The following is a 16,889-nucleotide window of genomic DNA, read 5'->3' as shown; positions in this document are numbered from 1 at the left end:
TGCAAAATCGTTCTCGTACTCGCAAGAGGACTTTATATACAGCTGAGGAGACAGACGAAGTTCTTGATATTCCGGAGAAGATATATTTTGAAGATTCGGATTCAGGAACTGAGCAGAAAGAACCAGTAATCATGGGTGATCATATTGTTCAGGCTGATCCAGCTCTTATGGACTTTTCTCGGCCTAAAATTGATGACATTCAGTCAAGCATTCTTCATCCGGCTATTCAAGCTAACACCTTTGAAATTAAGCCGGGCACTATTCAGATGGTGCAGAATTCTGTTTCTTTTGGAGGAGCTGCGACTGAAGACCCCAACATGCACATAAGGAATTTTGTCGAGATCTGCAGCACTTTCAAGTATAATGGCGTGACTGATGAGGCTATCAAGCTGAGGCTTTTCCCATTCTCACTGAGGGATAAAGCTAAGGACTGGTTACATTCTGAACCAGCTGGGTCCATCACTACTTGGCAAGATCTTGCGTAAAAGTTTCTGGTGAAGTTTTATCCGATGGTAAAGACTGCTGCTATGAGGAGTGCTCTTACTCAGTTTGCGCAGCAGCCGACAGAATCTATGTGCGAAGCTTGGGAACGCTACAAGGAAATGTTGAGAAAGTGTCCACATCATGGAATGCCCGATTGGATGGTGATCACTGGTTTCTATAATGGTTTGGGGGCCCAATCTCGGCCCATGCTCGATGTAGCAGCTGGAGGCGCCTTATGGGCAAAAAGATATACTGAGGCTTATAATCTTATCGAGACTATGGCCACAAATGAGCATCAAAACCCAACTCAGAGGATGATGCCTGGGAAGGTAGCAGGTATTCTGGAAGTCGATGTAGCCACCGCTATTGCAGCGCAGCTCCAGGCGCTGTCGATGAAGGTTGATTCTCTAGCTACATATGGAGTTAATCAAATTGCTATGGTTTGTGAGCTTTGTGCAGGTTCTCATGCTACGGATCAGTGTTCTCTTGTCAACGAATCTGTTCAGTATGTGAATAATTATCAGCAACAACAGCAGCCTGTGCCAGCTACTTATCATCCTAACAACAGAAATCATCCAAATTTCAGCTGGGGTAATAATCAGAATGTTATTCAGCCACCATATCAGCAAGGTGTGCGTAAACAGTTTAATCCACCTGGATTCCAGCAACCACAGCAGTATGCTCAAAGGCAATCATATCCTTAACAGGGAAGTGCAGCTGCACCTACTAGTGCTGATTATGATGAACTTAAGCTGTTATGCAAGAGTCAGGCGGTTGCTATCAAGACCTTGGAAAATCAAATCGGTCAAATAGCCAATGCAGTGCTAAATCGTCAACCTGGCACACTCCCCAGTGACACGAAATTACCAGGCAGAAAGGAAGCTAAAGAGCAAGTCAAGGTTATTTGTAAGTCATATGTCATAGCCTATTTGTATATTCAAGGATTCAACTCAACTCAAATAAGAATGTAACAAGTAAATAGTGGATCTACCCTTGATCAATTTCTTGAGCTTCTTCCAGTGAATTAACTCCTCAAGTCTGTAGATGAACCTTGTTTCTGAATCCTTTGACAGATGTTACTCTGTGAGATCTCTTTGACGGTAGATCCACTATTTACTTATTACATTCTTATTTGAGTTGAGTTGAATCCTCGAATATACAAATAGGCTATGACATATGACTTACAATCTCCCCCTATTTGTTTGTTAGACAATAACACACAAATACCTAGAGGATAACTCAACTAACAAATAAGAAAAAGATATATAAAAAGAAATGCAAAGTAAATAGCAGAAAAGTTCTGGACTAGATTTAACATTTTCCAGATTCCAAGTAGATGTTCCTCTAGACTGAACATATCTTCAAGTAGTTCCATCTTCTTTTGTACAACCACATTTCCTGTTGAGAAACACATATCTCTCTTGCTTCTCCCCCTATGAGAATCAACTGATTAAAGAAGATCACCTTCGTTTACCACCTCTCCCGTACAATAGGATCCGCAGATAAAAACCAATGGTACTCCCCTTTTGAAAACAGCTTCTTCCCTTACTAGAAAATCACCTTATGTTTACCACCTCTCCCGTACAATAGGATCCGCAGTTACAAACAACAATGGTGTGGTGTAGTGTACATGTTGGATCTTTTTCTTACTCCTTGCTATTTTGCTGTCAAGACATGAAGAAACGTCACGGAAGTTAGTCACTCATGAACTAGACAGTACATCGAGTGTCAACGTTGAAGTGGTGGAATTGATTCATAATTCTCAGTGATTTTCAGAAGATATTCAGAAGATTGGTTGCTGCTCAGGGTTAGTATTAATTCTCTATTAATTAATTAAGTCATATAATTTAATTAAGAAAATAAATTATATCTGCAAAGATTAATTTATTTGATTAATTAAATTAATTGATTAATTAATTCAGAATTAATATTAAGGTTTTTCAGAATTTAAATTGGATTAAAATTCATTTAAATTCAGCAAGTCAAACTGATTGTACTAGTATGACAATCGGTATGACAATCAATAGTCATACCGAAAGTCATGCTAGTACAAACAATTGTCTTGCCAAAAGTTACACTGGAAGAGAATTGTCTTGCTAGTTCAATCAGATTGTCTTGCTAGTACAAACAATTGTCATACCGAAAGTCTCTCCAGTTCAACAGATTATCTTGCTAGTACAATTGGATTGTCTCACCGATTGTCATTGCAGTTCATTCTATTCTGTTGTTTGATTAAAAGAAGCAGAAGCAGAACACAATCAATCATCCAGAACACAGAAGTCAAGAACAAAGCAGAAAAGAAAAATAAGAAGAAATATTTCATCTTTTCATCTGCATACTTCAAGATTAAATTTCTAGATTGTAAAGTTAAATCCAATCCACTAGAAATCTTTATCTTGCTCTTGTGTAACAATCTAGCGGATCAAAATCCCTAGAACTTAATCTCAAATCGCGTTTATCATTTGATTCTAATTATTGCAAAAATAGAAAAAGTTCATGTCGAGTTTATTCTAAATTTGTGATAATTAATTTGAGATTAATTCCTTGTAATCGATACAGTTGTTGTAACACCTTTCAAGTTTAATAATATTTTTATTTAACTTGAATTTTGTTTCACATTTTTTATTCCGCATTTAATTCGATTATTCAGTACTGTTTGTATTCAACCCCCCCTTCTACAAACACATTGGGACCTAACACTATTACCTTGAGGTCTGGGAAAGTTGCTGATGCTGAAAAGGCAAAAGAAGAAGAAGCTGTAGTTAGAGATGAAGAAGCTAAGCAAAAGGAGAAAGCGGCGGAACCAAGGAAGACTACTGTTGAACACACTCTACCTGAGGGTAATACAGGGGAGAAACAACTCTATCCTCCACCACCTTTCCCTAAGAGATTGCAGCAACAAAAGCTAGATAAACAGTTCGGTAAGTTTCTGGAGGTGTTCAAGAAACTTCACATCAATATACCTTTCGCTGAGGCTCTGGAGCAAATGCCTAGTTATGCGAAGTTGATGAAGAGTATTCTTTCAAGGAAGGTAAAACTGGATGACCTTGAGACCGTTGCTCTCACGGAAGAATGCAGCACTGTTCTGCAGCAAAAGTTACCCCTAAAGCTTAAAGATCCAGGTAGCTTCACCATTCCTTGCACCATTGGCAAGTTGACTTTTGACAAGTGCCTTTGTGATTTGGGAGCTAGCATCAATCTGATGCCGTTGTCGATTTTTAAAAAGTTGGATTTGCCTGATCCAAAATCCACATACATGTCTCTACAATTGGCTGATCGTTCTATTACTTACCCAAGGGGCATAGTGGAGGATGTGCTAGTCAAGGTGGATAAGCTCTTCTTTCCTGCAGATTTTGTTATTCTGGATTTTGAGGAAGATAAGAAGATTCCCATAATCTTGGGAATACCTTTTTTGGCTACTGGTCGTACCTTGATAGATGTGCCAAAAGGTGAACTTACTATGCGGGTACAAGATCAGGATGTGACCTTCAACGTGTTTAAGGCAATGAAATTCCCTACAAAAGATGAGGAGTGCTTAAAGGTGGATGTGATTGATTCTGCGGTTACTTCGGAACTCGATCGCATGCTAATGTCTGATGCTTTGGAAAAGGCCTTAGTGGGGGATTTTGACAGTGATGATGAAGATGGCAATGAGCAATTACAATATCTGAATGCTTCTCCTTGGAAGCGAAAGCTGGACATGCCGTTTGAATCTCTTGGTACTTCTAACCTCAATAATGCTGAAGGAAAGCTCAAACCATCACTAAAGGAAGCACCTACCTTGGAGCTCAAGCCACTACCTGAACACTTGAGGTATGCTTTTTTAGGTGATGCATCTACTTTACCTGTTATTATTGCATCTGGCCTTTCAGGTAGTGAGGAAGACAAGATCTTACGGATTTTAAGAGAATTCAAATCAGCTATTGGATGGACCATAACAGACATCAAGGGGATCAGCCCTTCATATTGTATGCATAAAATTCTGTTAGAGGAAGGTAGTAAGCCGACTGTTGAACAGCAGCGCAGACTTAATCCTATCATGAAGGAGGTGGTGAAGAAAGAAATTCTGAAATGGCTAGATGCAGGCATCATTTATCCTATTTCTGACAGTTCTTGGGTGAGCCCCGTACAATGTGTGCCTAAGAAAGGAGGTATCACTGTGGTAGCAAATGAGAAGAATGAGCTCATCCCCACTCGAACAATTACATGATGGAGAGTATGCATGGATTATCGAAAGTTGAACAAAGCCACGAGGAAGGATCACTTCCCTCTTCCATTCATTGATCAGATGCTTAACAGGTTGGCTGGTCATGAGTATTATTGTCTTCTGGATGGCTATTCAGGGTATAATCAGATTTGTATTGCACCAGAGGATCAGGAAAAGACTACATTCACTTGTCCATTTGGCACGTTTGCTTTTCACAGAGTGTTGTTTGGGTTATGTGGCGCCCCGACCACTTTTCAGAGATGTATGATGGCTATATTCTCTGACATGATTGGAAATAATGTTGAGGTGTTCATGGACGACTTCTCCGTCTTTGGACATTCGTATGATGAATTTTTGAATAATCTTCGTGCCATACTCAAAAGGTGCGTGGAAACTAATTTGGTGCTCAATTGGGAGAAATGTCATTTTATGGTGCGTAAAGGCATTATTCTTGGGCATAAGGTCTCTAGCAAGGGTCTGGAGGTGGACAAGGCCAAGGTGGGAGTCACTGAAAATCTTCCACCACCTATTTCTGTGAAAGGAATCCGTAGTTTTCTTGGTCATGCGGGTTTTTATCGGCGGTTCATCAAGGATTTTTCGAAGATATCTAAGCCGTTGTGCAATTTGCTTGAGAAAGATGTGCCTTTCAAATTTGATGATGAATGTTAGGCGGTATTCGAGACTCTCAAGAAGAGTTTGATCACTGCACCAGTTATTACAGCACCAGATTGGACAGAACCGTTTGAGATGATGTGTGATGTGAGTGATTATGCGGTAGGTGCAGTTCTGGGGCAGCGCAAGAATAATCTCTTTCATGTGGTCTACTATGCGAATAAGACCTTAAATGGGGCCCAAATGAACTACACCACTACGGAGAAGGAGCTCTTGGCTATAGTCTTTGGTTTCGAGAAATTTCGATCTTATCTGCTTGGGACAAAAGTGACAGTATTCACTGATCATGCGGCCATTCACTATTTGGTCTCCAAGAAGGATTCAAAGCCGAGACTCATTTGTTGGGTGCTCTTACTTCAGGAATTTGAGTTAGAGATCAAGGATCGAAAAGGTACTGAGAATCAAGTAGCCGACCATCTCTCTAGGTTGGAGAATCCCGAGTCTACTTCACAAGATAAGGCATTGATCAATGAATGTTTTCCGGATGAGCAGTTGTTCACAATTCAGGAGGAAGAGCCATGGTTTGCAGATATTGTAAACTATCTTGTCAGCAATATAATGCCTCCTAATTTGACCTCAGCTCAAAAGAAGAAGTTTCTGCATGAGGTGAAGTGGTATATGTGGGATGAACCATATTTGTTTAGACAGGGAGCTGACCAGATCATCAGGAGATGTATCCCGTTCTGTGAGACGGAGGGGATATTACGAGACTGCCACTCCACAGTTTATGGTGGACACTATGGTGGTGAGAAGACGACAGCTCGTATTCTGCAAGCAGGTTTTTTCTGGCCTACTTTGTTTAAGGATGCTCATCAGTTTTTTTTAAGGTGTGATCGTTGCCAAAGAGTGGGAAATTTGACGAGAAAGGATGAGATACCGTTAAATGTGATGCTTGAAGTCGAGGTCTTTGATGTTTGGGGAATCGATTTCATGGGGCCTTTTGTCTCGTCCTGCAATAATTAGTACATCTTGCTGGCAGTCGATTATGTCTCAAAATGGGTAGAGGTCAAAGCTCTACCGACAAATGATGCAAAGGCAGTGCTGAATTTTCTTCATAAGCAGATTTTCACAAGGTTTGGAACACCTCGGGTAATCATAAGTGATGAAGGGTCGCATTTTTGCAACCGTAAGTTCACTTCTATGATGCAGCGTTATAATGTGAATTATCGAGTTGCTACTGCCTATCATCCGCAAACAAATGGTCAAGCGGAAGTGTCTAACAGAGAGATCAAGCGCATTCTAGAGAAGGTTATTTGTCCGTCAAGGAAGGATTGGTCTTTAAAGCTCGATGAAGCTGTTTTGGCTTACAGAACAACATACAAAACTCCACTTGGTATGTCCCCGTTTCAGTTGGTGTACGGTAAGGGATGTCATTTACCTGCGGAGCTTGAGCATAAGGCCTACTGGGCGTTGAAAAAGTTGAACCTGGATTTAGATGCAGCTGGTAAGAAGAGAATGCTTTAGCTTAATGAACTTGATGAATTCCGACTTCAAGCGTACGGGAATAAAAAAATGTACAAGGAAAAGGTGAAGAGGTGGCACGATAGGAAGCTACATCCTAAATTATTCGTGCCGGGGCAACAAGTTCTCTTATTCAACTCTCGTTTCCGACTTTTTCCTGGGAAGTTGAAATCAAGGTGGTCTGGACCTTTTATTGTCAAAACTGTGTTTCCACATGGAGCGGTGGAAATTTTTGAGAATGATCCAGACCAAGCATTCAAGGTTAATGGTCAGCGGTTGAAGCACTACTATGGGGACATGGCAAACCAAGAAGTGGTTAGTGCCATTTTATTGACTACTTGAGAAAGGTACACACCGTCAAGCTAATGACGATAAAGAAGCGCTGCGTGGGAGGCAACCCATGATTTGTTGTTACAGGAACCCTTAGGAGTTAATAACCTATCCAAAAACACAAAAAAATCAGAAAAACGGGACTGAATTTTTTTTTCCAGTGACCCCCTGAGCGCTCAGGGGTCGGCTGCCAGAATTTTTTTTAAGTCATAAAAAAATCCAAAAAAATCAGAAAATAAAAAAATAAATCACAGCCCATAAACCCACGAATTCTTTTCCTATTACCCCATGATTTTATCCCTCAACCCCACTCCTAATCTAATTTTAACCTAATCCACACCCTATATATACATACACCTATCCTACATATCTCCCACAAAACTTCTACACTCAAACTCTCTCCCAAGCACAAAAACACAGTTCTTAAACACTTTTATTCAGATTCAATGGCACCCAAGAGAGCACAAGCTATTGATAGCAGCAGCACAGTCCCTACTACTGATTCATCGAGGGGTACTGCTGCAAGGCCTCGGTTGAATGACAGAGCTGCGGAGGAGGAGTACACTAGGCTTTTGGGGAAGCCGATTCTGAAGGAGAGAGGGTTTTTACCATCAGGGAGGGATGGTGAGTTGCTACCTATGATTGCAGAGAAGGGGTGGATAGCTTTTTGTGAGTCGCCCGAAGCAGTGCCGATGAGCGTTGTTCGCGAGTTCTATGCGAACGCGAAGGCCGAGAAGAATGGGTTTTCTGTGGTCCGAGGGCTGACGGTTGATTATCACCCAGTGGCGATTTACCGTGTGATTGGGAAGCGAGAGCGGAAGCCCGAGGAGGAGAACTGGAATGAGAACACTGCTGAGGATTTCGACTTGGATTTGATTTGTGCTACTCTCTATAGGCCGGGCACAGTTTGGACCTTCAAGACCGACACTAATGAGTATCGTCACTTCCCGGCGATCGCTATGAACAGGTATGCCCGTGCATGTAATGCATTTATTTGTGCTAATATTTTACCTTCTTCGCATGCACACGAGGTCACAGTTGAGAGAGCACAGTTGTTGTCGGGAATTAATAATGAGGAGTACTATGTGGACCTTGGTGAGTTTATCTACCAAGGAATTCTTAAGTTTTTGAGGGGAGCTAAGCACATGAACATCCCTTATGCATCCACGGTCACGAAGCTTTGCCGAGCAGTGGGAGTGAACTGGCCGGCTCATGAGCAGTTGCAGTTGCCGGCCGCTCCGATTGATTCTGGGACTCTGAATGGGATGCAGGAGTGGACCGATGGTGAGCCCGAGGAGCATGGGCTGGGTTATCGTCTTCCAGGAGGGCGTCCAGCATGAGGTGCTACTATGGCTAGGCCTAGGCGTGATGAGGCTGGTTCTTTGAGAGCTCAGGAGGGTGCTGGGATGGCTGATACCCAGTATACGAGGCTTTCACAGCGGATGGATGCCATGTACGAGACACAGAGCAGGTTTGCTCAGGAGCTCACCCTTGCGTTAGGGACTGCTTTTCGGGGCCTTGGAGCTAATATCCGGTGGCCAGTTTTTGGTGAGGACTCTGCATACCCGCCGCCTGATACTCCACCCACTGAGGGTGATGATGATGATGACTCCGAGTAGGTATACCCGGTGTTCCTTTCTACTACCTTCACTGGGGACAGTGAAGATTTTAAGTTTGGGGGTGGTAGTTAAGGAATATTTTGTGTGTGTCATATAGCTGCATATTCATGTTAGTTAGTTCATATTGTTGCATAATTTTTTCCATACAGTTTTTTTTAATATCATATAGCTCATGCATATACCATGATCCCTTTTGCGATGATTTATCGACTGATTTGTGATATTGATGCAAGTGTAGTGATAGCATTAAAGTGATATTAAGTCGTGTAGGTTGATATGCATGCTAGAAGCACTTGTATTTTTCACTAAGTCTTAGAGAATGCTTAAGGGCTAGATTGTTGTTATGATCTGATTGTTTTCGAGGTTAATCTATTTATTATGCTTAGAATTCGATAATAGGTTCTTAGTGATAAAGGAATGAAAAAGAAAAAATGGAGTAAAAATGGAATTTGTTGCTAGTTGTGGCTAGGCGTCAAATGGCTAGTAGCCGGCTCGCATGTTATGCGAGTAGTCTAGGGTTGAGCAAGATGGAGCGAAACGCACTTGCTCAGAAATTTTGAAAAAAAAAGAGAAAAAAAATATAGAAAAAAAAGGAAAAAAGAAAAGAAAAAAAATTGTGGTGTTTATGCATAATTGATCACGAGTGGGCTCTTTGGTATTCGAGTTATTAAGTTCTTAGGGGACTTTGTGCCTAGTGACCTAAGGCTTTTAGAGTCTGGGATCCGCTAACCTAACGGTTGCTACATGGATACCATTGTATAAGTTTTTTGTGGACCTCACTCATTGCACGGTCAAATAAGCATTGTTGTTGTGAATAAAAAGCATGATTCCGTAATAAGCTCCAGAATTCTTGTAGTGTTATATGTCACTTTGTGCCTAGAATTGTTATTCTTTGTATAATCATGTGATTGCCTTGATGATAGTTGAGTCATAATAACTGGTCTAGTTCCGAAGCATATCTATCAAGCATCTGCACCCACCACATTTCTGGCTGTATGTTCGTTTGCATGAGTTTATTGATCTTTAGTCGCCTAACTGCATTTGTTGAGATGTTGCAATTTGGTTGGTTTGTTCGTAGTAAGGGGGATCGCTGCATTTTCATATATATTGCATTCATGCATATTTTTATTTGTTTTTGAGTTTGTGACGCTTGAGGACAAGCATCAATTTAAGTTTGGGGGTGTGATAAGTGGCATTTTATACCACTTAGAACATCTTAAAATGGCTTAAATTGGTGTCTTGAATTCAAGTATTTTGTGTATTTGATGCGTTTTTCTAGTGTTTATGCATTTCAGGGTATTAGTTGCATTTCAGAGGAGTAATCATCAAGAATAAGCCTTGGCATGTGTTCACCATTGCGAGAGGAAAGAAAGGGACAGATTACGATGAAGAAACGGAGAAAACTCAGGATTTTTCCAGTAGGGTCCTGAGCGCCCGCTCAGCTATGTTGAGCGGCCGTGCAGAAAGCTGAGCGCCCGCTCAGAGCTGAGCGGCGGCGTAGGGTCGGAAAAAAAGATAAATTATTTTAGGACTTCTACTTCTGTATGGCTTCCACTTCTATATAATCTGAGTTTTATGGGACTATTATATAAGTAGATTTAGAGACGTTTTCACGAGGTTGGATCGTGGTATTAAGCAAGGAGCGAAGGAGATAAGGAAGAAGACCGTTTTAGCACACAGCAACGAAGAGGAAGCATATTTTCTTGTGATTCTTATTTCGTTGTAACGTTGGATGCTAGTTTTCTTACTTTGAACTTAATTACTCTTGTGACGTACTCTGATTTAATATAATTAGTTTAGTTATTATTTTCTTGTGTTTGCTTAGCATGATTTCATATGAACCCATGATGACGATAAGTGCTATTATGGGCTAATCGTGATCATGGGGTCGCAACGGATTTACTATGGAATTCTTTAGTTAATTGTTTAATACTTTAGTGTGTGATGATTGTATGATATCTAGTATTGGTTGTGCGTATTCGTCTTATGTGCGTCGCGAACATATAAGATAGGGTGTTAATCTCTTGTGAAGTGACGGTGGATCTTGAGATTTAGAACTTGCCATGCTAGCATAGGTTCATGTATGATGTGCATGATTAGTAGGTAACTCTAACAGTTTTATTCACCCTGTGTAATCAAAAGGAATAACTTGTGCTTAAATCATTGTGTTGTCAATTTCTGTAGACATATAGGAACTCAACATAATTGGTGCCTATTCAACTTCTATCTTAATTGTGGATGCTTAGTTGAATGGTATGAGTACAATGAAAGTTGGCTTTTATCAGTTTCGTGTTATTCGATTAATATCATCACTGTCACATGCTAAGGTAATAATAATAACTATTGAAGGAAGTAATAATGAAGTTGTGATCTCATGAGTGTTTTAATATTGTTAATTGAAGTGTTATTTAAGTGATAAACTAAGTAATTAATTGTAGTTAATATTTAGTCAACAATTCTAAGTGTTAGTGTCTTAACATTGAGAAGTAATCATACGTTGGTGTGTAAGTTTAATTAAACAATAATTAGTCTGAGTCTCTGTGGGAACGAACTAGAAGTTATTCTATATTACTTGTGAACGCGTATACTTGCGTGAATATTAGCGCGTGTTTTCTCCCCTAACAATCAACCACTTTGAATTCTTCAAATACCACTGAGGGTTTTGATGTCTGAGTTGTAGTTGTAGGCTTTTTGGGAATTTGGTCTTCCTTTTCCTCATCACTAAAGTTTGATTTCCTCTTGGAATGGAGTTTGTATCTGAATCTTCTTTTCTGCTGTGGTTCTTCTTACACTTTCAGATCCTTAGGTTCAACAATTACAGTTGGTTTTACAAGAATTTCTGTTATGGTTTTTACAGCTTGAAGCTTGGCCAAGATAGCAGCTTGCTTCTTCTTTTGTTTAAGCTTTTTAGCATCCAAAGCAGATTGCTTCTTTTCTTGCCTGATTCTCTCTTTCTCTTCATTCTTAGCTTCCACAAACATGGGGTGTCCAACCACCACACAAATTTCCTTACCATTTCTGTAAATCTTTGCTAATCTTCTTTTTAGTACTGAATTAGTTGGATCTTTGTAGAAGGTAATTGACCTAGCCAACAGTTTCTTCTCATCAGGCCTAGGTGTCTCATACACAGTATCTATAGGATTTTTATTTGAAAACTTTGAATAGTTTCTTTTAGGCTTCATGATGAAATCTGCTTTTGGAGATTTGATGCATGATATTTGGCCTTTTTCCAGATAATTCATAATCATTTCATTCACATAAATGTTCTTGACTTTAGAGTGATGAATGAATGTTTTGTCTGGCTTATGAATTGGCCCAAATTTTTGTTGAATATCTGCATCTATCTTTCTCCATTTTTCTTTTAGTTCCTTCTCTAAAGCTGTAACATCAAGCATCTTAGGATTTGACTTTGACTCAAGCTTTTCATCTGCTATTTGGATTAGATCAATGCTATCCAACACTGGTGGCTTTGTGAAAGTAATTATTGGCACAATCACTTTGCTGACTTGTATGTTTAGCTGTAGCTCCCCCTCACTTGAGCCTTTCTCCCCCTCCCCCTTACTTGAGCTTTTCTCCCTTTTTTTGTTATCATCAAGTAGAGTGGAGGATGAAGAGTGTGCAACCACTAGTTGTTGTAGCAGTTGAGTTTGCTGAGCTTGATGTAGATGTATAGCTGTTAGAGAAGCTTCCATTACAGTCATTCTAGTATTCAAGGAATCTATCTTTGTGGCAAGATCAGAATTCTTCCTGAGTTGTCTCTTAATATCAAACATTGTAGCTTTTGGAAGTTTAGAATCCAACCTTTCAGAAATGTCCTTTTTCATTTGATCAATATCACTTTTGATAGAAGTGACATCCTGAGTGTGTTGAAAACCTTGGATTTGTTATAATTGAAGAGAAACAAGGTGTGCTTGTAGGAGTTTCTTGGTACTGGCATTTGTTGTGGATTGAAGAGCAGAGTGTGTCTGACTTATAAGTTAAATGAGGATGGTCTTGAAATAGTGTTCATCACATTTCTATGAAAATGCCCAAGATGACATACCATATATGGAACTAGAGCCTACTTCTCCCCTATGTTCAGTGACCCCTCTTCACTTGCATCACCAAAGAAATCAGCAGATTCCCCAGTCCCATAGACAACATCATCATCATCTCTAGGTGGCATAGCTGTGATGGCATCCTTAGCTCTTTGCATGGATTCAGTAGTGTGCACCAGATTCAATATACTTTCTACATTTTCATTGCCCTGTCCAGCCACAAGTTCATATGCTGGAACAGGATGAGTAAATGTCTCTACATCCAAAGAGGTGGATTCTATAACAGCTTGATTATGCTAAAATAATTCCTCAATGTTTGCTTCATTGACATTCATTGACTCACTAATAATGATGTACATCCTTATTACTCTTGTACCTGCCTTTCTCTCATTTTCTCTTTGTTTTTGCATCAAGGGCTCCCATTGGTTTCCCACCCTCACACCCTCACCTTCACCATCTAAGGTGGGACTCCTCTCACTCACTTTTGCCAGTCCTGAAGAAATTGACTGCATTGGTTCACTCTTTTCCTCTCATTTTTCCTGGGAGCAACCCAGACTCTCACTCAAATCACTCCCTTCCCTCAGTCCTAAGAGTGATTTCACTACTACTAAGTCTTCTGCACTTGGTAGGATTGAAGAAATTTGAAGTTATGCAGAGACACCCGACAGATGATGAATATCCATCGGGTTAGTAGTATGGCTATCCGATGGATGACTGTTGTTAGGCTTATCCGTCGGGATACAATCACTACTCGACGAATGATGAATATCCATCGGGATAGTTGAAATGAAAGAGTTTGGAGTAGAGACTATTGTAGACTCTGTGCAGATTAATGAAAATTTTGGCACAGATGTCTCAACAGTCTCAGAAAAGAATGGTAAATGAGCCAACAAATCATCTAAAAGATGATGCTCACTTACTTGGATTTTTGGCTTCTCTAAGAGAGTTAAAGATGGAGAATTTGGAAGTGATGTATTGATCATGTCAAATCCAGTGAGTGTGTGGGAGAATTTGGTGTATCAGGTGCTTCAATTATGAGAGATTTTGGTTGTGACTCCACATTAATTGGAGCTACATCAACCTGAATTTGAGAAGGTGCAGTGACTGGGTCTTTATCACCAGTTTGCACTAAGTGTGTGCCCTGTATGTGGCGCCCTCCAAACCCGGGTCAGAAGTTTGGGTTCCACACACACACCTTATTTATAACCTACTTATAACAATAATAAAGATAATAATAATAATATGCTTACCAACTACCACAGACCGCAACAGGTTAAAGTATGCACACAAGCCACACACACATTTTATATTACAAACGTCTAAATCCCAACTATTCAAACTCAGAACTGAGTATTAAGCATTATTACAAACTTTTACAAACTTAAATTATCTCAAAAGATGCCTACTAGCTTAACTCGATCAACCTGAACCCCTAGCTCTCGTGCTGGACTGGGGATCCTCGCTACCAACCGGTTCCTTCTTAACTGGAAAAGAACATAAACAACATCGCACAAATGAGCTAACTAGCTCAACAAGTCACAATGACAAAACTGAGAATAATGATCATCAAGTGAAAAGGGTTATGATATCAAGTGAACAACGGATTATGATTTAGAATTGGATATTATATTTTTATTTTAAAAACCAAGGTTAGGCTGCTGATCAGTCAAGCACTAACCCCGAGCAAAGCACACAGTACTGCTCTAACTACTGGATCCAAGTCACACATTGGCCTAACTTGACCATTTATATGGTCTGACCACGAATCTGGTCCATAATTTTATAAAACAATCCAGTTCTAACATAATAATAGAATAAACAATGTAAAGCAATAAACAAAATCATAAACAATATTGGATGTTCGATAATGAAATGGTTTCAACCTTCACAAAGGATCAATATGGCAATTTCAAAGCTTGGCTGTTAGGTAATGAAAGAATTGGATAACAAAGGAATCAACATTTCAAGGTTTCAAGGATTTGGTCTTTCAAAGCATAAGGTACAATGGTTAGAATATGTAAGTAATTCGATTCAGTGTTTGGTATTTAGTTTATATGTATTTGTGGAGTAGTATCGTATATTTGTGGTTTGTATTTGGGTATACAACAATTAGTGGTTTAGAAAAAATAAAATTTACGGCTCAAGATCAATAATTGGAATCAGGGTTTAGGGTTCAGTGCTTCAAAGTGCTTGCAATATAAAACAGGACTATCAATCAACTATAATATATCTCGAGAAAGTTCAGAACACTTGCCTAGTACTAGCTTGCTATACTGTACTAACTTCCAATTACAATCGTCTAGTTCTCGACTATCTGCTTCCCTTTCCTAAGCCTTACCTCTTCTGCTCACATAATATAAGTATCTATCAATACTCAACTCATACGATTCTATTCGACATACACTTCTATCTGCCCTTCGTTTTACCCAAATCCGATTAACGGATTGAAAGTTACGCTATAAACAAGTAAACACCGAACATATAGACCGACAGTCAACCAACAAGTCACATATTGTTATTCCCAGTGGACTAACAATGAGATTTACAGAAGGGGGGTTGAATGTAAATCTCAAAACTTTTTCAAGTTTTGAGCAGTTTCTAAGGCTAAGTGTTTGAGTGATCAAATGTGTGTGAATTGCTTGAAGCTGATGCAGACAGATATATATTAAAACACAAATGTAATGAGCACAAAGAACTTAAAAACTTTTCTGGTGGATTTGTTGTTCCACCAGAGATGTGTTATTTCAGAAAATCTGTGATTCAAAGAATTAAATCACAGCTGCTTCCTAGTACAAACTAGATGATTTTCTCTTTTGATATTTCTAAACAGCTCAGGAAAATTCATATCTAATTACTAGCTGCTACTTGGTTTATATATCACCAAGTTTACAAGTGAAGACAAACTGTAAAATACAATTGAAAAGATTCTTCACATGTTTCTTCTTCATTTCTCTATCCAATGCAATCTAGGATAATCCGTAAATCTTTGAATACTTCCTTGTTTGCATCAGAATGGAAATGCTGCATTTTCTTGATTCCTCCTAGAGGCTTCCACATTCCAGTATGTCTCTGTCAACCCATGTGCCTTTGTCAGCTTGTGAATTGTCACTATCAACTGTTAATGAACTAAGCATCCGTTGAAACTTTCATCCGTTGATGCCTTATCCGTTGAGGCTTTATCTGTTGAAGCTTTATCCGTTGATGCATTATCAGTTGAAGTCTTTATCCGTTAAAGCACTTATCCATTGATGGATATTATCCGTTGAAGCATTAGAGACATCCGTTGAAGCTTTGTTTCTTATCCGTTGAAGGTCTTCAATATCCGTTGATACTTCTTCACTTATACAAAATTACAAGGCATGAAATATTTACAATTAGCCCTCCTATTTGTACATCCATTAGTAGTCAACATGACTGATTATTTCCTAACAACATCTAAGAATTACAGCTTGAAACCAGAGAGTGAAATGTGCTACAATACTAAACTTATTGCTAAGTAAAGCTACTCCTTCAACAGATAGCCAAGATGGTCTTATCCGTTGAGGCTACAAACACTAGATTTCTACTTAAGTGTTTTGCTTAACTTATCATCAAACTAATACACATATTCCTAACAATCTCCCCCTATTTATGTCTACTAGAACTGTAGGCATAAATTTGGGTTTAGCTTGATGATAACAAAATACTTAACAAATATATAAACTGTAATAAAGCAGAAATTCAAAAGTGCTACAAAAATGTATATGCTGAGATGGAATTGAAGAATTATATTGTTTCCAAGGGTGCTCCTTTAGCCTGAGCAAATTACTTTCTTTTCATTTGATCCCTGGTTTTCTTTCCTAGCCTCCTGTCATTCTCCTCTATTTGAAGTTGAAGTTGTCTGTAGAATTCAGCTTCATCTTCTTCATTGATATCTAACTTAGATTGCATATCCTTGAGAGTTTCATTACTGGCAATCTTTAGCTGATCTTCAATTCTGAAAAATCTTCTGACTCCTTTGTTGTCTCTGAACTCCATCTACCAATGAGGTGATTTGTGAATTGTAATTCCTCTTTCTTGAATGAGTAAAGTTCTAGGAAA

The 16,889-nt window shown here is 39.3% G+C and overlaps 1 non-coding gene across 1 annotated transcript; it reads right to left on the bottom strand.

The window, feature by feature from the left end:
* Window positions 1–524: 524 nt before the first annotated feature.
* LOC141662865 (small nucleolar RNA R71) lies at window positions 525–631 on the bottom strand. The gene has a single exon (XR_012550964.1). It is a non-coding gene; the product is annotated as a small nucleolar RNA R71 (small nucleolar RNA).
* Between the last annotated feature and the right edge of the window lie 16,258 nt (window positions 632–16,889).

This window comes from Apium graveolens, chromosome 5 (assembly GCF_009905375.1).
Source record: "Apium graveolens cultivar Ventura chromosome 5, ASM990537v1, whole genome shotgun sequence".
In the NCBI taxonomy this organism is placed as follows: domain Eukaryota; kingdom Viridiplantae; phylum Streptophyta; class Magnoliopsida; order Apiales; family Apiaceae; genus Apium; species Apium graveolens.
Note: the sequence above shows the minus strand (reverse complement) of the source record. Positions and strands in the feature narration are given on the sequence as shown.